The following is a 24758-nucleotide window of genomic DNA, read 5'->3' as shown; positions in this document are numbered from 1 at the left end:
GAATGGTAATGGGAGTTGATGATGGAGATGAACCACAGGCAATGATTATAGCATTTGTAAGGAAATTTAAATATCTAGATCCTGTATCTGTTCAGCTTGCCTCTGAAAAACCTAGTTTGCAAGAAGCAGCCATATTCATTGATCGTATTAGAAGAGCAATGAAAATGTCAACTGTAAAGGTAAAAGTATCTACAGTACAGGAACTAACTGACAAACGGCGAGAATTAACTCAGAATGACTGTCACAAGCCACAAACTAATCCTACTAATTTTGAACGATTTGATAATAACCGAAAGATATTCAGACCAAATGTTAGTTGTTATCATTGTGGTCAAAGAGGACATTTGAAGTGGCAGTGTAAACAATTTCTTCAAAATAGAAAATTTGTCCCTAGAACACAAAATTTTGGGAAAGAAAATGGGCTGATGCCAACAGCCCCACCTACTGGTGAACAATTTAAGTCAACGTCCCCATACACTCCACTAATTAGACAGGTGCAAGAGCTCACAACAAATAGTACTGCTACTAATGTAACAGGAAAGAATGTCAGGAGGGGTCTGACACCCTCTCAGTGACTAGATAAGAATCAATCACTCTGTAAGTTGACCTATGTAGCTCCAGTGTCAACTGACAACTGTGGCAGACCATATGTCAAGGGAAAATTACAGGGAAAAGAGATTACATTCCTAATTGATACAGGAGCTCAATTAAGTGTGACTAATCAAGCTTTACCTATAACATCTAACTCACCTGTTTGCACGATTGTAGGTTTCAGTGGTAAAGGTAATACTTCAGCAACTTTGGTTACTGGTGTTTTGTTTGAGATTCCTGGCTATTTGTGTACTGAAATTGATATCTGGCATTGTCCTAGCTCAGAAAATATCTTAGGGGCTGATGTAATGAGAGAACGAGGTTGGGTCATTGACTTAGGGAATCAAGTGATTTGGAGAAGTAATAACCTTAAAGGGCCTGTAGTAATTGATCCAAGTGACTACAGTGTAGTGGCCGTCATCAATTTAATTGAGGAGGTATCCCCAAATCATGTTTGGCCACAAATGGATTGTAATGACTTGACTCTTGTAGAAATTGTGCAGAAACATCCCTCGTTATGGGCTCAATCTAAGAATGAGGTAGGGACGATGAAAGATGTTGTTGTTAAAGTGGAAGGAACAGATCCCATAGCACAGAAACAGTACCGATTGCCTCCAGATTCAATTGAGCCTTTGTCCAAAATTATTGAAGAACTACTTCAACAAGGCGTCATACGCAAATCAAATTCGGTGACAAATTATCCGTTATGGGCAGTTAAGAAACCAGATAATTCTTATAGAATGCTTCTAGATCTGCGTATGTTTAATAAATGTACCCCAAATGTGGCGCCAATTGTAGCAGATACCCCCGACATCATGTCTCGATTGAATGCTAAGGCAAAGTTTTTCTCGGTACTGGATATCAGTAATGGTTTTTTCAGTATTCAGATAGAGAGGAGTTGTCAATACAAATTTGCTTTTACTTTTCTGAATGAGCAATATGTATTTTGCAGATTACCACAAGGGGCGCACATGTCACCTAGTCTGTTTCATCAGGCATTGGCAAAAGTGCTATCAAAATTCTCAAGGCAAGATTGTATTCTACAGTATGTTGATGATATCTTGTTGGCAACAGAGAGTAGAGAGGAACATCTCACCTTGCTAGCAGAATTGTTTAATCTGTTGTACGAGTCAGGATTGAAATTAAATCCAAGGAAGGTCCAATTACTGAAACAAGAGGTTCAGTACTTGGGAGTTTTGATAAGTCCAGGCCAGAGACGTCCTTTGCATGAAAGAGTAGCAACAGTAGCAGCTTTGCCTGTACCTACAACTTTCAAAGCTTTAAGACAATTCCTGGGACTTGTAAATTTTTCTAGAGACTTCATAGAGGGCTTTGCTGAAAAAGCTAAACCCTTATATGACTTACTAAAAAGTACTGATGATGACAATTTGTTTGGTCCATGGGGAGATGAGCAGCAGAAAGCATTTGAACAACTAAAACTTGATTTACAGAAAGCACCAGCTTTGACAACTGTGTATCCATCTAAGCCTTTTGCTTTACAAGTTCATACCTCGGAGACGGCTGTCTCGGCAGTTTTACTGCAGCTACAGGGAAAGGAATGGAGAATAGTTGGCTATTTTTCCAAACTCCTTTCACCTGTGGAAAAAGGGTTTGAAACGTGTGCAAGACATCTGGTGGGTGTACACTTTGCAGTCAAGGCGACTGAACATATAGTTGGGTTTAACAAACTAATTTTGCAGACCCCTCACTCCACCTTGAAATTGCTTTTTGAAAAAAGTATCCCAGGAGTGTCACATCAAAGATTTGCACATTGGTTGTTGTCTTTATCTCCAAAACAGATTGAAGTGGATCATAAAGCTAAATATGTGCTCCCTCAACTAATGCAATATGAGGGTGAATCACATGAGTGTGTTGAGACATTTCAGGGGGATTTTCCATCTCTTTTTAGAAAAGAAGTAGAGGAAACGGATGAACCAGTATTTGTAGATGGTTCTAGATTTTGTTTGAAAGGACAATATTATACCGGATATGCCATTTGGTTTCCAAAGAAAGGCCGAGCTATTCAGCATAGACTACCAGGACATTTTTCTGCACAGAGAGCAGAAATTGAAGCTGTTAAAACAGTGTTGGAAATTAATGAGAAAGAAAATAATGATCCTTTGGTAATCTATAGCGATAGTTCATATGTCGTACGTTCACTAACAGACTACTTACCTGTGTGGAAAAAACGAGGTTTTGTGGATTCATCTAACAAAATCTTAAGTCATGTTGATACATTGCAGACTATCTTTGAGCTTGCTTCTAAAAATCCTAACCGATATGCTATTGTCAAAGTACCTGGCCATAGCAGAGGGACTAGTGATTTAGCTTTGGGAAATGAGAAAGCAGATTCTCTAGCCAAGGAAGCAGCTTTGATAGGAGAGATAGTGATGGAACTAGAACCGTTGGAAGTACTACCAGTAAAGAGTAAGGAAGCAAATTTACCTTCATTTAGTGATGAACAGATGAAAGATCCGTTCATTGTGGAATGTAAGAATAAAATAACACCTCCTTTTGTTTGTGAAAATGGAGTGATTTGTTATGAAATGCAAGGTAATTTACTTCCAGTTGTGCCTAAACACTTGCAGACGGAATTCACCCGCTATAATCATGAAAGTTTAGGTCATGTGGGTCAGCAAAAGTTGCTGGAAATTCTCAAAGAGAAGTTTTATTGGGACAAAATGGAGGACTCTGTACAAAATGTTGTTCAGTCATGTCTCATTTGTGCTCAAGTAAACCCCAGGCCTAAAGGACAAAAGCCTCCACTTCTAAGAATTGCACCTGCAGACGGTCCGTGGTCTACATTGCAGATTGACTACGTAGGTCCCCTACCTTCAGGTAAACAAGGTCTCAGGTACGCATTGGTTGTGGTAGATGTATTTTCTAAGTGGGTAGAACTGTTGCCTGTCAGGAAAGATGATGCTTTGTCTACGGCAAAAGCATTAGTGAATCATGTTTTTTGTACTTGGGGAATCCCAAGGATGATTTCATCTGACAGGGGGAGCCATTTTACTGGCAAAGTCATGCAGGCTGTTTGCGCAATCCTGGGGGTACGTCAACAATTCCATGTTCCATACCATCCTCAGTCCGCAGGTATTGTAGAAAGAATGAACAGAACGATTAAGTCTAGAATTGCAAAAATGTTACTCGATAAAGGAAATACTTGGGTTGATGCAGTACCTCTGGTATTGATGAGTATTAGGGGAACAAGCTCCTCAACTACCCAGTATACACCTTTTGAATTAATGACAGGAAGGAAAATGCCATTGATCTTTCCTCATGAACCGTTTTTGTCTACTCCACAGAAAGATGCCATTGCAAGAACTAAGTGGTTACAGATACTTCAGGAGAATTTAAAAACAATTCTTCCTCACGCAGCGTCTAGAATGCAGCGTATGGTACCGCCTCACTCTTCTAAATTTGTGAAAGGAGCATCAGTAATGATTAAGACTTTTAGGAAGGCGGGACCTTGGGAAAGTAATTGGGAAGGACCGTTTGAAATAATCGACACGATGGGTCAAGTTATGATCCTTGTTCAAAGAACAGAAAAAACAGTGAAAAATACCCGTAGGCAGCAGAAGCTGTGGGTACATGTTGACCAGTGTAAATTGTATGTTTCTAACTAAATTCTGTTCTTGCAGGAACACAGTTCTGCAAGAAAATGGAGGAACAAAACTGTTTACTATTGGACAAAGAACCTCCAAAGAAACAGCAATACAAGAAGCGTGACATCAAGATAGCGTGTTACATATTACTTCCATGGTTGTTGGTGCTGAGTTTTTTTGGTTGCTGTGTTGTTTGATCTGTACCAGAAGCCAGTTGGAATGGATGATCCAACAAAGGATTTACCACAGGAGACATTGTTATCACATAAAATAAGAGAAGTTCGAGTGGATCAACTCCTGACATCGGACATTGATACATCAAGAGACATTGTTGGACGAATTAGATTAATTATGGTTAAGATATACAGATTTTGTATTTGATGGGGAAAATCTGGAACAATTAGATGTTTCAGCTTGTCTTCATTTTGTTTCCAAAGTAATATGTCTTCCAGGGCAAGAAAAAGTTGTCTATCATTCTTGTTTTCACAATCATTCATCATGTGAGGCCAGGATTGAAAGTGTTACATCTATGTATGAATTAATGACTCAAGTAAAGATAGGAAAAGTTTGTTTTCAGGTAATTAAGGAAGAGTCATTGGTCAGAGCATTCTTTTCAAATTGTATGCATAATGAAACTCTTCACAGAGGATTATATTGCATAGAAGGAGAATTGAAAAAGTTGGAGATAGATGGGAAAAAGTTTAATGTCTCCATTATGGGCATAGAGCGTTTAAAAACACTACCTCAGCAATTTAATCTCACACAGATAGACCATTTTCCTTGGAAAACATGGACTGAAGAAATAAAGAAAGATAAGGGATTATTGGCCATATTAAAACAACAATTGAAAGATGCCGAAATTGTTTTCCAACATAAACAAGGTGAATTAGAACAAATTCAACATCAATGGAATGATATGTCTGGAGTTAGTTGGTGGTCAAATTTAAAAAAATCAGTAAACATGTGGTCACAATCTTCAGTAAAATCCGCAGCTGGGAATATATTGTTGAATCCAATTGTTATTATAGCTATACTTGTTTTATTATGTATTATTTATCAAAGTTTTCTTATGTGTAGAATAAGTAAGATATATAAACATGTTAAGTATGAAGTAGATAAGGGAGATGGAATATTAAGGGAATTGATAAAAAGAGCACAATCCTCTCATTCCATAACAAATGTAGAGAAAAGGGTGTCTCATGCTAATGATTATCATATGGTCCCAGGTAAAGTGTGATGTGATTGTAGTATAAATGTGATACGAATGTGATACGAATGGTGAGTAAATGTGTATATTTGAAAAGATATGATAAGGATATTATCCTATCATCAGGGGGAATTGTAAAATATTCTAATACATTTTCTAACCTCAATTAAGAAATGGACCATACATAATTATTAGTATAGGCAATAGTCAAAGATATGTAATTATTGGGCATAAATAAATGATAATTAAGATATATTAATATGTTTCAAGGTTTCCTTGACCTTAAATATAGAATGAAGGATTTGCTGAACATGCAGTCTATAGATAGGATAGTAGCTTGCTAATGCATGGTATAGTAGTAACTCTAAAAGGGCATTACAATATACGTACAGCGACCACCTAAAATAGGGTTTGGGCGTGTAAGACCTAAGTGAACATGTTTGAACACCTAATTAGGTGAAGACCAATAGACTGACATCATTTTCAAATGGTATATAAGCTTGGTGTACGAGAGGCATGGGAGGAGAGGTAGAGGAGAGATGTACTTGCCATCCACAGACTCTTCTTGTCCCAACACTCCCTCCCTCCATCCTCAGGAATGCATAGGACAGATGTCATCAACTAAATTCCTTTCCAAGGTTTTGTAAGACTTGTTTCGTATTATTTTTGTTATCTTCTTTTTATATTCTTCTTTTATTTTTGTTCGTATTAAATGTTTTACCTTTGTTTGCATCTAAGTGACTCTGCCTATTTTTGACGCACATACATTTATATGTGATCCAATTATTTGAAGTTTGTATTGGCCCTATATATTTTCTTACAGTTCAATTTTATAATCCTGAAAAATGGCCTGCCACTTGGATGATTACATATATATAGATGCAATCTAAAGCTGTCCCTTGTATGGCTGTTGCATTAGTCTTCAGATTAACTATGCAATTTACCATAAAGATATTTGTTTGGTGCTGTAACAAATTTCCATCACTGACATGCAATGTCAACAGTTCTAACAACATAGGGAGGGCAGCATAGAATAACACTGCATGTGCCTGGGAATAACCAGACTGTTATTAACACTATTAAATTTACTTGTAGTACATTTTAACATAAGGCGGAAAAGAAAGCCGATGATTGCTAATAACCATTGTGTGTCATTTACATTTTTATTTATTAAATTATAGACTCAAGAAAAATATCTTTAAGGTAGATCAGTCACTTTTACATTTACCCTACAGAAACCTATGTAATGTAGTATTAACTGTTCTTTTAACTTAAATATAGTGGGTTTTTTTTTATTTTCATTTGCATATCCTCACCATTATTCTACATCCCCCTTACATTTCAGTTGTCCAAATTGGGACTCCTTTGTTAGAGGTGTATGACAAGAGGTGAAGAGGGGCACATATCCACCCATCCACCTTAACTGAAGTGGCTCTTTGCAGAGCTCAGTTGCACAGCATCACAAGGTGGCCTGGTGGGAGCTTCAATGGGTGTGTGCTGCAACACTGAATTATGGATGTTATAGATCCCTTGGCTGATCTGGGGAGATTCCAACTGCCCACAAAAGCAGGAAAGTGGAGCAACTGCCCTGAAGTGCCTGAAAATCAGGACTCCATGACGGGAAGTAACATATGCAAGGAGATGTGTTTGGTCACACACATGTCCTGTACTTCAACAGCGGCAGATTAACAATGGGGCAAAAAAAGGCAATCCCCCCTGGTGGATAATGGTCCCCACTTGTTGCTTACTTGCTGCAGCGCAACCTACATATTTGTTTGCATTGCAAAGCAGTAATGCAGTTGTGCTGTCGAGCACACTCGGTGCATGGGTCCTCTCTCCTGCAGCAGGGGTATTCCTAATTATTAGTTCAGACTTATTATAATGTAATGGGATGAGCCAGTAAGAAGCTTCTTCCAAGTGGAAGTTTCATTGGCTGGCGGCTAGTAAGTAAAATAGAATTCTCAGAGTTACTGCATCAGGATTCCCCAGCCAGGAAGTTGCAGTTCAAAAAATGTTTGTGGAAGTGAGCGGTCTTTATTAACCAATAGGAGAGTAGGCAGGGGAGATGTGTTTTCCACCCCTTGACTTCAGTATGCATTATGAAGATCCAACTCCAGATGGTCCCATTAGATTTGACTATGGTTCCATTCCTGCCTCCATAAATATTATTCCTGGTGATGTAAATTGTAAAAGGTAAATTAGTAATCCTACTAAGTGGATACATATGAAGGCTGGAGTGTCCCTTTAAGTACCTAGTTGAACAAACTGATTATTTTTGGCACCCTTTATAACTGTTAAGTGAGGAGAAGGGAGGGAGTTTCAGAACAAGAAACAAATTGATGTGCTAGTTTTGCCACAGATCCAAAGATTCCTGAGGTCAAGTCCCTGCTAAAAACCTAGAGTCAGTGGTATAATCAGATATAATGCAAGTTGTCTTTATTGAGAGTGTGATAGATTAGTGAGAAAGCCTTTTGAAGGAATTTAAACACACATAGGCTCAGCATATACATATCATGAATATAACATAAGACCAAGGATCGAATAGGATTTGAGATTTTTGTGTGTCCTGCAGAATGACAATTTAGTACAATAATATTTTATGTGATAATATCATTTACACGTGTCAACGCATTCACATTCTTGTGGCAGTTTAGCCTTTAAAGAAAACACTAGCCTTCTGAAAACAGTTGCATTTGTTTTCTACAGATGACAGAGAGTTAATTGAGGTCAAGATTTTAAATGCTACTTAGAAGAAAATGTACGATAGCTTACAAAGAGATAACAGTAGTCAAGAAGTGGAGGTTAAAACAACTATCAAATTGTTCATTTGTTTGGAAGAACTAAATCATAACCAAAAGAATGAAAACAATATAACACAAAACCAGTGAATATCAACATAAAAAATAACACATCTTATTCACTTATTTCTTTATATCTGAAGGACTGATATAGCTTTCAAAGATACATTTATAGCAATAAAGCATTAATTTGCCTCTTTCAAGGACCTGACCTTGGCACTGCACATGGCTCTCTTGAAAATAAACACACACACACGTGTACTTTCCACGAATGGATGAGAATTTGGCCACAGTGGGCCCTGCAATCGATTCTTCCATGAGCCACCTTACCAACACCCTAATGGTGTGTCATAATCTAGTTATCTTTTGTGTCATTACCTTAACTTATTGGTTAATGTGTTCCACACTTAATTTAAATGGTTATCCATTATTTAATCATCTCCCTTTTGTTCTGGTGTGTTCATTATACCAACCTAGGGTATTCTGCCCACCACCATAATAGATCAGCCATAATGCTTCTAACCAACTCCCCAATAGGAACCTGACATAAATCATTGCAACTCAAATAAACCACTTGCCAAGAGAGCCCAGTGGCATATATCCAACTCCAAATAAAATTCAAAATATTAACACATGGGAGCTAACTGTGATGAGCAGAAGCGAGTAACTGGTGCTCTGCTGGCAACAATAAAAAACGGCAAAATTAAGGGGAAAAAAATTACCTTTTCGGCTTTATAAGTGTTCCAGATGGCCACTCCAAAGTTGAAAAAGTCAGGGGGTAAAGTTGCAGGAGAATCAGCAACCAAATTGAAGCAGCAGGCTTCATTAAAGTCATTCCCTGACTGGATCCAAGATGGCGCCGATGACAATCCTCTCATGGAGCCCTCCCAGTGCTGTAATGAGGATGAATTAACAGCTATCCAGGGATTTCCCTACAGAACAGCCTTGCAAGGTATGCTAAAGATGCTAAGACAACAAATTAAAGGTGACATGGCTTCTTTTACAAATAAAATCCAACAGGATATTAAAAATTTGGGAGATAGAGTAAATGAGGTAGAAAATAAAGTAGATGAAATAACTGAAGTACAAAATGAACTTTTTACCTCACAAAATAATTTGAAAGAAGAAATTAATAAATTACAAAATCAAATAACAGACCTAGAAGACAGATCCCGAAGAAATAATATACGGATAAGGGGAATTCCTGAGAATATTTTAGGGCCTGTTTTACCACAATTTCTGAGGGAATTTTTTGCATTTCTTCTAAAGGATGTGGCGGCAAAGGACATTATACTTGATAGGTCGCATAGACTTCCCAAACCAAAAGGAATACCCACAGACAAACCACGGGATGTAATTACAAGAATTCATTTCTTCCACATCAAGGACCGAATTCTTAAAAGCCATAGATTACACAGAGATTTACCTGAGAAATATGCCAAATTAGAAATATACCCTGACTTGTCAAAAGGTACACTTCAAAAACGGCGCAATTTAGCACCTATCACCTCAGTCCTAAGGAAGCACAACATTATGTATAAATGGGGATTTCCAGTGAAACTCCTTGTCACCAAAAATGGAGAGACATCCGTCATTGCATCATTGGGAGAAGGCCAGGATCTTTTACAAAGATGGGGATTGATGGGAGAATCTAGCATTGCTACTGCAAGCCCTCCTAACACTCACCTTACGAAAATATGGACAGGGACTCAGAAAAAGAGGAAAGCAGTAGATAGATCTGCATCAAATTCACCGTCTACTTCTCCAAAAGGAATATAAGTCTCAGAATAGTAAAGCTTTTCAACATTTATTTTTCTTGTGTATGCATGAAGATTATAAATAGCTTTATACTAGGTATGTGTATGTATATGTATATATATATATAGATGTGTATATGTGTATTTATACTATATCTCCCCGCCAATACACTAAGATATAGATATTGTTGCTCTCGGAATACTCGGCTCTATTTCAGAGTTGAAGACATGGTATTACTTTTAAATTTGGTTATCAATTGGTTGTTAAGGTTTTATAGTTATAGTTATTACTGGCCTATCTATCAAATTTTGTGCATGATTCTGGAAGGGACTCTTGATAGAACTCAAAACCACTTTATTTGTATAATTTATTTTTACAATTTATGTCTTTGAATTTACTCTCTATAAATGTAAAGGGGTTAAACTCCCCTCACAAACGAAGAGTAGCATTTGAGGAAGCTAAAACTACACATGCTCATATTGTGTTTTTTCAAGAAACTCATTTTAGCACAGATAACATACCAAATTTTTATGCAAAAAAATTTCCTATAGCTTTTCATTCTACATTGCCTTCGAAAAAACGGGGGGTTTCAATTTTTTTTAGACATGATGTTTCAGTGTCTATACATAAATCCATCCTGGACCCTCATGGTCGATACATAATTCTAATCTGTACTATCAATCAACAAGATTTTACTCTGGCTAATATTTATGCGCCATTATCAGGTCAGTCATTATTTTTACGCAAGATATACCAAGAAATCCACAAATACAAACGAGGAAATATTTTGGTAGGTGGTGACTTTAACATCACAATGGATCCATCCCTTGACAATTCTTACAGTAGAACTATAAAGGGTCAATATATGCAGAATAATAGTAGTGCAAGGATCAGAAATTTACATATTGAATATGGGCTACAAGATGTATGGCGTTCCCTACATCCTTCCGATAGGGAATATACCTTTCATTCATTAGTTCACAATACGTACTCCAGAATTGATTATATAATGGTTGACAAATATATGCTACAGCAAATACATTGTTGTACTATAGGTAATATCAATTGGTCAGATCACGCTCCCGTGATGGTTACAATTAAAAACGACCTCACTATCAAAGGGCAGGGAATATGGCGTGTCAATGAATATGAACTAGCAAAACCATCAGTGCAGAAGTTATTTAGCAAATGTATACAAAATTATTTCAAAGAAAATATGTCAGATGATATTGCCATAGACACAGTATGGTTAGCACATAAAGCAGTTATGCGGGGTCTGTTTATTCAACACACCGCTAGGGTGAATAGGGCACGTAAATCTCGTGTAACAATGTTGGAATCCCAATTGAGATCACTTCAATCACAAAATCAAACACAACCATCTACAATTCTACTAACTGAAATTCAAAAAACACAAAAAGATTTAGATGAGTTAAACAACTATAAAACTGAATTGGCTATGAGACGACTTAAACATAATTATTATGAAAAAGGCAATAAAGCAGATTCACTCCTTGCTAATAAGCTAAGACAAACAGTTCTCAAATCTCATATTTCTTTTGTGAAAAATGAATACAATACTAGAGTATATAACCCAAAACATATTGCGGATACATTTGCCACATTTTATGATCATTTGTATAATTTGAAAAAGGATCCTTCAATATTTCACCCACAAGTTAAGGACATACAAGGTTTCTTGGAAACACTGCCTATACCTAAGATCTCTCATGAAAATAGGGAAAGCATAAGCAAATTGATTACCTTGGAAGAGATAGAGGAGGTTATTAAATCTCTCAGTCCTCATAAGGCACCTGGACCTGATGGTTTTTCAAATGCGTATTATAAAACGTTTTGCTCGATTTTAACACCATATCTTCAGCATCTTTTTAATAATTTCTTGACACAAGGGTCTATACCTAAAGAAATGCTAAAAGCTTATATTATAAATATACCAAAACCTGGCAAATCTACTGATGAATGTGCTAATTACAGACCAATATCTCTTTTAAATGTGGATCTAAAAATTTTCGCAAAGATTTTAGCAAACAGGATAACACCACTATTAACATCTTTAATCCATAATGACCAAGTAGGTTTTATTAAAGGTAGACAAGCATCAGATAACGCAAGAAAACTCATTAATGTCATACAGATTTCCGAAAAAAAAAAAATTCCATGTGCAATTCTTTCTCTAGACGCTGAAAAAGCATTTGACAGACTAAATTGGCATTATCTTAAAGCAACACTACAAAAATTTGGCTTCCCTTCTGTGTTTGTCAGAGCTATAATGGCAATGTACTCTTCCCCAATAGCAAATGTTTTAAATGAAGGATTCGTTTCCAAGGACATTATTATCTCAAATGGAACAAGACAGGGGTGCCCATTGTCCCCGATATTATATGTATTGGCATTAGAGCCTTTAGCTATAAAAATACGTAATTCTGGAGATGTAGTGGGTTTTCCCATACCTGAACGAAACACATTAAAATTGAATTTATTTGCAGATGATATTTTATTAACCATTACTAAACCTCAAAAATCTATCCCTTCATTATTTAATATATTAGAAAACTATGGTAAAATATCATACCATAAAATTAATACTAAAAAAACTCAAGCTATGACATTAAATCTCCCACAAAGTACTATAAATACTCTGAAACAACAATATGATTTTCTCTGGAAAATGCACTATATAGAGTATTTAGGGATAAAACTGACTAATACCATTAAACAAATGATTCCAACGAACCTATCTGAACTGTGGGTAGACATTAAAAAAGACTTTAATTCATGGGTCACTTATAACTTATCCTGGTTGGGTCGAATAGCTGCTTTTAAAATGACAGCTTTTCCAAAATTATTATACATTTTTCGCATGATCCCTCTACATATATCTAAAGCTACTTTATTAAAGTATCAAAAAGATGTAAACACATTTATTAACCAAGGGAAAAAAAATAGAATAGCAGATAACTTATTAAGAATACCTGTTGATCTGGGTGGACTAGGCCTTCCGGATTTATATATTTTTCATAAAGCAGTACTTTTAGCACAGGCTATTTTGTTACTTTCTCCTCCAGGTCAAATTGGTTGGGTTGATTTAGAGAATGCTATGTTAATTTCTTATAAACCTGAAGAACTGTTATGGCTTCCTAAACATCTTCACCCCAGTGTAAAATTTACTCTGGAAACATCTAATATGGCATTGAAAACATGGGAGTGGACAGCTAGTTTGTGTCCTGATTTATTTAAAATTCAAAAGATTACCCCATTTAAAACACTCAGTTTATTAATTCCTAACATAGATTTATCCATTTGGTATGCAAAAGGCATAAAACAGGTTAATGATTTGTTTCATGGGAATACCTTTTTATCATTTGAACAATTACATCAGATTTGGGATATACCATATAAGCAATTTTATGTATATTTACAAATAAGACATTGTTTATCAATTTATTCGGATCTGTTACAAATAGGTAATAACAATACTTTACTCCTTATAAGTCTCTGCAAGCAAGTGCCCTATATAAGAAAGGCTATTTCGGTTTGTTATTTTTTCCTACAAAAGCAAATGCTTCAAGACAAACTACCTTATATGCTCAAATGGGAGGTAGAACTAGGAATAAATTTTACAAAAGAACAATGGAACAAAAATGTACGTACACTTTCCCAAACATCTAGGTGCGCTAATCACAAAGAAATTAATAAAAAAATATTGTATAGATGGTATCTCACCCCAGAGAAATTACATCATATGTTCCCAAATATTTCTCATCTTTGTTGGAGAGAATGTGGAGAAAAGGGTACTCTAAGTCACATTCTGTGGTATTGCCACAAAATTCAACCATTATGGAATAGAATTTTTTGCTTGTCATCCAAACTACTTCAATTCAATGTTCCAGTCTCATCTGAGATTGCTCTTTTAGGAGCAGTACCTCATGGTATCTCCAGATCTAAATCAAAATTACTGGGATATATACTGTTAGCTACCAAAATTGCCATAGTTAGGAAATGGAAAAACAACACGGGCCCACAATTTTCAGAAGTCATGCATATTTTATTAGATATAAAAAACATGGAATACATGTCTCATTCTCTTTCAGATTCAGTGGCTATATATGATCAGGTCTGGGCTCCTATATCCAATATAGCCCTTGAAAAAACTCTTACTTAATCTGGTACTTTTTAACAGGTTATTCTTTCTTTTTGTAGAGTAGTAAGTAGAAGGGAAGAGGAATGAAACAGGGATGTATATGCATGTGTAGGTATATGTGTATGTATATTATGCATGTGTATGTAGGGATATATATATATGTTTGTATATGGATTTGTGTAAATGGGCCCATGGAGAGACATGTATTTTTTTTTTCCTAATGAATTTTCTGCATGTATCATATACTATGTGTAGTTATGTTTGCATATCCAATTATAAATGTATGTCTTTGCTACTGTAACAGTGCGATGTATTTTAGTTTTTTTCCCTTTCATTTTCATGTACTTAACAAGTAGTATTAATAATTGGTTCACAATAAGGTAGAAATAAGGCCAGTGGTTTTTGTTTTTGTTTTCTAAGTCAGGAGTATTTTCTCTTCATATTGTATCCAGCTAATATATTCTTATTTTAATATTCATTAATTTATTATTTTCACGTACTGGAGCCAATTCAATTATTGGAGACCAATTCGGAATTTAATATCAGTTGTAACACATTTCTAATGTATTTTCTTCAACTCAATAGTTTATTGTAAGTTACTATTGTCAATGAAATAAAAACTTCAATAAAAATTACTGAAAAAAAAAAAAAATATTAACACATAATGAAAACACTTAAAAATCATAAACCAAGTTGAATTGAGGACCCCTGTCATACCACATACCACTAACCATAAATCAACCTCAACATGGTGGGTCGGACACATTTTACCCCCAGCAGGGAAACCTGACCTCAGATGACCTTTTCAAAACAGGGGCCCTGTGCAAACACATTACTTGGTACTGTTAAGGATTATATATACCACCATCCACAACATATAGCTAAGACTAAAGATACAAGATAAGGCCAGGGACTAAGGGAAGTATTCATAGGTTAGACCGGATGGGACAAATTATTCTTATTATGTTTTTTCTAAACGACAAGCTTATGTTTATGTTTTTAATTTGGGGCATATGTTCACAGTGATTCTAAAAAGTAGAAGAATGGTCCTCATTATCTTTCAGGTGTTATGTCTCAAAAATAGTATCAATAACCAATTGAATGTTACCATTAATATTGCACAATGCTATAAGCTTTTATGATGATGAGACCACTTATTAAACCTTGCACCAAAATTACTGTTGATACATAACTGATTAAAATCAGATTTTCTGATAGCGTAAACATTTTTTGTCCCGTAGTCTTACGTAAATTGAGCAACTCAGTGTTTTAGTAATTGCTCAATTGGCACAGTTTAATACTACTTAAATTAGAAATGTATGGAGAACACAAACTATATTATTATATACTTTGTGTGCCATCTAAAATAAAAGAAAGATCTTATTTTGTATTGCAAAAAGTCTCTAAAACAGCAACCCAGCGGCTGTTATTTGATAGCCAATGAAGCAAAGCAAGGCCAACCCCAATGCTTTCAAATCACATATCACTATAAGCCTACTATCATCCTATCTATCCATCATTTCATGTCACCTTAAGACATTAAAAAACACAGCATTGGCTCATATACATTAGGGAACCAGCATGTCTCTATCTATTCCCAAAGGCAAAATGATGGCATGTAATCAGAATATATAATAGCTAAATTCTGTTTAAAAGAGCATTCATAGGGCATTAATGCAAATACATAACTTTATACTACAGATATATTCAAATAAAAACTAAAAATAAGATATAAGCTGTGGTACAGTATAAGTTAAATAACACTTTGTTCTAAAAAATGTAAAATTTTTAAGTAAAAATAGGTAGCTATCCTGCAAATATCTATCATACACAAAGTAGGTATGAACATTCAGTGTTGTTCCTATTCTGATAATGGGAGATCTGGAATAAATTAACCCCTTAAGGACAGAGCTGCCTTTTATTTGTTGTGCGATTCAACATGCAGTGGCTGTTTTAACATTTCTGTGGTGCTCATGTTTAGCTCTCATCTTCTTCTTTCTTTACTGTACCCACACAAAGTTATATATTAGACTTGAGCACAGCACATGTAACATTATTACATGTTGTCTGCAAAGCCTCCAGCAGAAAGTGAAGATATACAGTTACCAAACAAAATGGGACCTGAGACCATCTACACCAAACATTTTTTTATTATTTTTTATGTTATTGAAACACCTAATTATAAAATGACCACGTTTATAAGATGACCCCTCCCCAAACTTTGGAATTTAATTAAAGAAAATGTCTATTGGAAAAGAAATCAAAACCACTGTTTTTTCTTTCATTGCTCTCACTCTCTCTCTCTCACATGCTCACTCTAAAGATTAGAGGCAGGGCCGGCCCTATAATGGGGCAGACTGGGGCAATTGCCCCAGGCGGCACTTTAGAAGGGGCGGCACTTTGCCGCCCCAAGCGTTTTTTTTTATGCTCGTTTTGAAGCGGAGGAGAGAGAGAGGGGCGCCGAGTGGTTTTCGCTTACCCGCTCGGCGCCCCTCTCTCTCTCTCCTCTGCGGCGAGTCTCCCTGTTCGGTCCCGGTACCGGCTTGTAATGCAGAGCGCCGGAAGTGACGTCAATTTCCGGCGCTCAGCATTACAAGCCGGCACCGTAGCAGAGCAGGGAGACTCGCCGCAGGACTCTTTAAAGGTAAGCACCGGGGCGTCGGTGAAGTTTAAAATGCCGCCGCCCCCCCCCCCGGCGTCGGCGGGGGGGGGGGCGTCATTTTAAACTTCGCCCCAGGCGGCGTTAAGTCTTCGCCCGGCCCTGATTAGAGGAATGGGGAGAGTCTACTTGGCCAGCGCTGTGGCTCCTCCCAATATCGCAGATTGGGTTGTGGAGAAAGAGAAGCATTTCTGTACCTCTCTTTCCCGTGAATGCTCCTCTTGGAGTACTTCTGCAAAAGGACGGAGCCCCAGCTCAAACCACAGGGACAGAAGAACAAGAAGAAGCAAAAGTAGAAGCAGAACTGTGGAACGGTAAACAGGGACATGGAAGTAGTTGGTGGAGAAGGTAAGGAGACATTGAGATAGAGCTTGAGAGAGAATAGGGGAGCATGAGAGAATGAACGATAGCATGATAGAGCGTGTGAGAGTGGGAGAGAGCGAGAGTGGCAAGCCCCTAGGCTTAGTCGGCTGTGAGTGTGTGCCTTGGATAGGAGGTCTGAATAAAAGATGATGTTGATTATAAGGCAAGGTTGTTTTTTCAGATGACTTTTTACAAGCAACCGGTATTTTTATTTGAAATGGTTATGGATTAAAGTACACATGATGGCTGGATTGTGCATGTACGATTGCAATCTTATATATGTAAGGGGGATTATATTTGCACGTTCTTGTAAGAATGTAACTTTTACTTCTCTATAACTGACATGTTTCTACCACCATTGTTTGATTGCATTTACCTAAAGGTGTGGCCTCATTCGAAAAGCTAATGCCATACAGCAAGCAAAAAAGATCACAGCTATGTTTCCTAGCAACCACAGAGAATCCTTCTAAAGTGAGTCGTTTAAACTGGGCTGTAAAGTACGTGCCATGTGTTTAAATTAGAAAGCTTAGATGGTTCCCACATTTACAAATGTCCATTATAGAGCACAATAAAACCTGTAATAGAAGATGAATGGCATAAGACGATCACATCAGAATCTTGACAGCTATATCATTATTTAAATGATCCATCTTAAATTTTACGGTATCATTAGTGAAGATGAGTCTCAAAACTAAAATGATTGCTTATAAAGGCACTGGTGGTGGTGGTGTTGCAATTAAACTTTATTTTCTTTCTTTTTGCTAAACTTGTATTGAGCAAAGCAATAATAAAGGAAACATTGTTTTCAAAGAATCTAAGAGATGAAACACACTCCTACGTTTTCTTGACATTGTTACTTTTATACCATACAGATTCATGTTGTTTTTTTTTAAAAAAATATTCTTGATGTTTTTATTTCTAGTATTTAATGGACAGATGTCACCCCCATGTCAAAGTGTTGTCTAAACAGACAAATCTAAATAGTTTTAACTCTGGATTCCCCCTTTTGTTTAATTGATTTTCTTATATTTAATTCAAATAAGGGACTAAAAAGGTGGTATAACTAGTTTATGATTTCCATAAAATACTCCAAAAACCCCTGCCAATAAAGAGCTATAACAAGGAAGGAGCAAAATATCTTAATGATCATCTTTATTAAAAAAATTTAAACTTACATTTAGTAGAACCAGCAGCTCCACAGCTGCAGCACAATGCCCCCTCGATGGTCCAATGTTTGTGCCACTAATTGGCTGCTAAGATTAGGTGACAACCACATAAGCACTTTATAGGTGACCCAAGGAAATCTATTCATTTTTTTCAGGACAGATTGTGCATCTGCTCAAATCATCTAACGGTAAAAATGCAAACCCCTAAAAAGTATTTTCCCAATTATTTCCTAATATATGCAAACCAAACAGTAAAAGAAACTAAAACCAGCATGGGTGTCTGGAGGAGGGGCAAGAGGGGGACAAATTCAAAGAGACCCACTGGAGCAGGGAAGGGAGAAACAGTTGGCCATTTAGAGTAGATTTGTGCATTTGGTATGAACTACAGTTTACAGTTTTGGTAAATTCGGCAGTTTGTACAAAGCACTGAAAATGAGGCAAAAAACGAACAAAAAACTCAGAATACTCACATTCTTGTTCACTCTCTTACGCTCTCTGCCGACCGCTTCTGCATTTTCTTCTTCTTTCCTCTCTTCAGTCTTTAATGTTTCTTCATCCGCAGGGCCGCTAACCCGGAAAACTTCTGCCAAAATAGTGGTGCTGTGGTGAAGTCCTCCCCAATTATCCAATCAGGGAAGAAGACATTCACCAGATGGCAATATGTGGGTGCTCGCAAAGACGCCTTCTCCTGATCCTCCAATCGGGGAAGCGGATGTCATTGCAAGCGCCGTTATATTGCCCTCAGTTCACGTGAAGGCAGAAAGGCCGCGCTTGCGGTGACATCCTCTCCTGAAATTAGAGGATTGGAGAGATGATGTCACCGGAGCGCTGTCATATTGCCCTCAGTACACCTGATGGCAATATGGCAGTGCCTGCAGTTACGTCCTCTCCCCTGATTGGAGGATCGGGGAGGACCTCACCACAGTTCCTCATTTTGGTGAAAGTTGCTGGGTTATGTCCACAGAGATGAGAATGAAGAAAGAAGATTAAGGATTGAAGAGAGAAGACAGAAAAGAAGGGAGAAGACAGAAGATAAAGAAGTAAATGTAAGCACCTGGCAACAGATTTAGTTCCTGAATTAAAATTGCACCCCCGAATTTCCCACCAAACGAAATGTGCAGGTAACAAAAATCGTTGCCTGAAATTATGTCTAAATTAAACAAGTGTAAATGGCCCAAAAACAATTCACATGAATTTTTCAGTTTATTTTTGGCCCATTTGCACACGTGTATTTTAGAGTAGGGTAACTAGATATATATAAAGCAGAAAAAACACCTGGTAGTCAGGGTAGTGTAGCAAGACAAAAAGCTTTTATTTAATTCTGTACACCCCCTGCTGTCAGAGAAGCTTTTGTCTTGCACTAGCTGGTCTCCTCCCCTTCACTGTGACAGCTGCTCATTCACAGGCACTGAGTTTCTGCCTGTGCAACAACACAGTTTGCATACTGCAGACACAAGGTAGTTTATTGTATTGCAGCTAAGGTTAGTTTATATTCCAGCCAGTCTGGTATTTTAAGCATCATAGTAAAGTGAGTGCTCAAGTGGAGTGCCAAAGGTTAGCTTTTATATTATTATGGATTGGTACTGCAGGTGCTCTGGAATGCACATCTCATGATTCTCAGCCATTTGGTTGGCTGAGCATCATGATAAATGCCAGAACGGCACTTTGAGTGCCAAATGTTAGCCACAACTGCTGCAAAACTACCAAGTGTCCTTTCAATATTGCTAACTGAATTTCACGAGAATTGTAGTTATAGACTGGGGTTGTGGTGGCATGCAGTACACACTAACAATGTTAGCTACTACTACCATGATCACATCATTATCACCCCTCTTCTGTAAGGAGGTAAGGAAGTATTGGGGTGGGAGAGGGTGAAAGGCGAGGAGGATATTTTGCACCCCCTGAAAAATTAGACCCTGGGCAAGCATTTACTTGCCCCTCCCCTACTCCCTGGCATACAATCACACCCTTGCCTCCAACAGCAAAAATAACCCACAAAAAAAAAACAAAGCTGACTCCACAAATTAGGCTATAAGTGCTGTCTTCCCTCCTTGTGACCCTAATGCATGAGATGTCCACACACCACACATGCAGGGCAGGGGAGGAGTGCAATACTATGAAGATATCATAGGAAATGAATGGTTCATGTCCGGCGAATGAAACGGACACTTGAGTCCTGATCAGAGCTGGCTTTAGGTGTTCAGGCACCGACTTTCTGGCTGTTCCTGACCTCCGGCTATCATGACCTGACTACGAATTTTCTTTAACCCTTTTGTCTCCTTGCCTACCCTCACTGTAAACTGTGCTAATTTGGGGCTTTCCCAGTTAACTCTCCATGTAGATATTAACCCTCCATTATGTTTTACTACTCCAGCATCACTTGCGTTGGTGCCAATTAGCTCCACTATGTCCACCTTGCAACACTCTGAGTGCTGCAAGGTGACTCTTTGGGTATAGACGGTACTGCCCTGACCTTGCCACCTTCTGTGTTTTACCACAAACACTTCTGCATCTAGCCATACCCCCAACCCAGGGCAGGCAACAACATTATTTGTGAAGGGCATTTGGAACCATGCTCCATAAGCCACAAGCCTTGTCACCAACACTGTTGCCCGGGCACAGATGTTTGCCTACCCTGCCCCCTACACCAGTGTCCTAATTTGAACACCAGAAAGGTTTGGGCATACAAGGCCGGACTGGCCTAGGGGCAGGGCGCAATTGCCCCCCAAGCCAGTCCAAAATTATTTATGAAGGACCTGTCCAGGCTACTCGTGGAGGTGTGAAAACATCTTTGAGCAGCTAGTAAGAATGCTGAAAGTGAGGTAAGGTGAGGGTGAGGGAAGTAGTGAGTGAGTATATATGTATGAATGTGTGTACATAAGATATGTTAGAGAGAGAGTGTATGTGTGTGTTAGCATGAATTTGTATGATCATATGTATGTCTGTTGGTATGAATGTGTTTGTGAGATGGAGTGTGTGTTACTGGAGTCCAGAGTCGGGTTCGGTACACAGGAATCAAAAGAGCTGTTTAGTCACCATGGTCAGGGGCACAGAAGGTCAGGAAAGTCCAAGGAATAGCCAGGTTTGGTACACAGGAATCAACACATGAATAGCACGCTACACAATAGGAACGGTATGGAGGGAGAATAACTGAGCACTGAGAATGCTCAGTGCTCGGTTTTAAACTTGCCGCTCAGTGGACGCCCCACCTCCGTGCGTGACGTCACCAGCACGCGCGCCCCCAGAAGCAGCCACGCGGGATGCAGAGGAGGAGAAGGCTGGAGACACGGCACTGGACCCAGTACCCGCGAGTTGTGTGTACTTAGGTGAGTCACAGCGTCGGGGTCTGGCACACGGATCCTGACATAGCATGAATATGTAAGGGTAAGTGTTATAGTGTGTGTAAATATGTGTGTCGGTGCTAGTTACCTGTGGGTGGGATAAATGGCCGATGAGGCCACTTGGCTTCACTTTCCCCCCACCGGGCTAGAATGTGCCAGCTCTCTCCTGTGGGGATATGGTATTAAAATGCTTCTTGTATTTATTATAAGTGGGACAGTATAGTACTAAGTTAAACCACATTTGACAGGCACAGTAGCCAAATTACTAAGGCTCAATATATATAAAATAAACACACAGTAAATAATCATGGGGCTTAGAACTTTGTTTAACTTAATTCAACTTGATATATAAAAGTGAGGAAGAAATATTTAAGTTACACTGACAGATAATATCACAGTGTTTACATTTTTCTTATTCTCAATTAATGCACTGAATTGGCTTATGTAAACCAAAACATCTGGCCCACACATCTTGCATCTGGGAGACCTTTCACTTTAGTTTGTATATATCTAGAATATATATTTTGCTAACCGCCATTATTTCATTATGCACAAGTTTAGTCTATACCTTTCTCTGAAATTCATCTCTGGGGGAAAACTGAGACGTTTAAGAGCTTAATGTTCATCTTTCTTGTAAAGTTGACAGCAGTACCTTAGTATCGCCAACATAACTGTTTATACGTATTTCTACGTTAAAGGCAAACTTACACAAAGCTTAATTGGGTTGCAACAGAGTATGCCAAAAACTACCGGTATTTTTTCTTGTTATAAACAAAACAACAGTTGTGACTTGTCTGATCTATGGAAAAAATTATTGGCTAGTTACAAAGATTCCATATGTTTTTACTAGCACCATACCTACACATTACTCTAGTACAGGGTTAGGATGAGTAAAGATAAACATATTTATACACATATACATTTGAATAGCTTATTGTCTTAATATTTACATTTATATATGTATATATATATATATATATATATATATATATATATATATATATATATATATATGAGTGAGGTCAGTCGGATAAAGAGACTCGAGTAACTGGACAGAGAAGACTCAAGAACAATATCATGCTCTCACACACTAGCACACACAATTACTCTCACATTTACTAACCTGAAATTTATTTGCAAGGTCATGCAACTTTACATACAACTTTATAGTTTGTAGCGGTACACCCTGCAAGAAATATATGTACGGTATGTATATATATATATATATATATATATATATATATATATGTAATTGTAAGTGTACGCAAGTTGTTCTTTTTCTTTTTTTTAGTGTGCTTATGCGAGTTGTCTTTAGTAAATTTGCAAGTCGGTGTTCAGTAAAAGGCTATGCAATCTCTAAACAATTGTGTAAAAAACATAAAAACACATGGGTAGTTGTCATTGTATTTTCAATATTTTGCTCTTTATCCGACTTCTTTACATTTATTTCTCTGTAGCTTAACATTTCATTGATGGCATGCTGTGTCAATGAATTATCCACAGGGGATATTACAGAGCTAGCCGCTAAGGTAGAGTTTATTTTCTTCAGGATTTTGTTTCATTGAACTGTAATATCTACTTTGCTTCTTAGATTGTTGTTTCTCTACATCATGTATATTTGAATTTGTTCATTCAAAACATTTAATTAGCTTTAAGAGTTTTCAACTTGGATGAAAGAAACACAGCTACACAATGAAATTGACTCTAACTTAATACCATATTTAGCGCACTGTATAAAATCATATTCATAAGAAACTGGATTATACCTTGTTATATGTTTATATGTATATCTATACCATATAAGTATATTATATCTCTATAATAAGACAGACCCAGGTAACTAACAGTTACAGCTGTTAACAGCTATTTAAAGCTAAACTAATGGCAACATGTTCACTTATCTTCACTGTTGAAAATGAGTGATAAGCAGTGTCACGCCCTAGAGGCAATTTTACTGATATTTTGCCTTTAAGCCTTTGACATACCATGCATTGTTGCAAATATCAGATAATCTAAATGATACAGAACCTGTGACCAGTGACACAGTTGTTTACAGTAGCATGGATACCATGTCAATTTGGCTAGTGATTTTCCTTTCATTCTAAAGCAAAGACAATTTCTTTAAGTTTTGCAATAAGCATAAACAAAAGTCAGGGTCAGACTTAAAATAAGGTTATAATATATTGTCCAAGGCAATACTGTTTATATGCCCAATAACAATATAAAATATATTGCATCTTTCACTCAGGTAAAATACAGCAGCAAACATATATATATATATATATATATATATATATATATATATATATATATATATATATATATATATATATATATATATATAAATATAGTCAAATAAATGAGAAAATAAACTACACTTCTAGTTGCCTTATAATCATTTATTTGTAGTATCAGATTAAAAATAAGTTTTCAATATTAACATATTATAAATGTTTTATGTATTATATATACCGTATTGGCCTGATTATAGGCGTACCCCCCCACACACTTTAAGTCTTTTAAGTGGGGGTGCGGCCTATAATCGAGGTTTAGCGCAGGGATGTGCAATTTGTATTTAGCTCTGCTGTGGGCAAGCAGCAGGGTTAGGATCCAGGTCCCTCACAATGCTGCAGTGGACCTGGATCCTCCTCTCTGGCAGCCAATGGACGTCTGCGTGATACAGACAACCCCCGCTGCTCCTGGCATTTATACCAGGGCTTCTATGAAGGAGCGTCGGCGTTACATGACTTTCTGGTGTTGCCCCATAGAAGCCCCAGCGGAAGTATCGGCCAACAGCAGCAGCTGCCAGAGATGAGGATCCCCCGCAGCACCGCAGGGGCCCTGTATCCTCCTCTCTGGCAGCAGGTGAATGTCTGTGCGATGCACGCAAACAACTTTCACTGCTGCCGGCACTTCCGTAGGGGCTTCTATGATGGTGCGCAGGCACAGAAGCCCTAGCGGAAGTGGCAAGCAGTCGCAGAGGTTGTCTATGTGCCCCCCGCTAGACACCGGGGGAGTCTGGGGATGCATTGGTAAGTCGAGGGGCAGAGTAGCATATCTGGGGGGGCAGAGTGGCATATCTGGGGGAGCATAAAGCAAATTGGGGGT

The sequence above is a fragment of the Spea bombifrons genome, chromosome 1 (assembly GCF_027358695.1).
Source record: "Spea bombifrons isolate aSpeBom1 chromosome 1, aSpeBom1.2.pri, whole genome shotgun sequence".
NCBI classification, from domain to species: Eukaryota; Metazoa; Chordata; class Amphibia; order Anura; family Pelobatidae; genus Spea; species Spea bombifrons.
The sequence above is the reverse complement of the archived record's forward strand: the minus strand, read 5'-3'. Positions refer to the sequence as shown.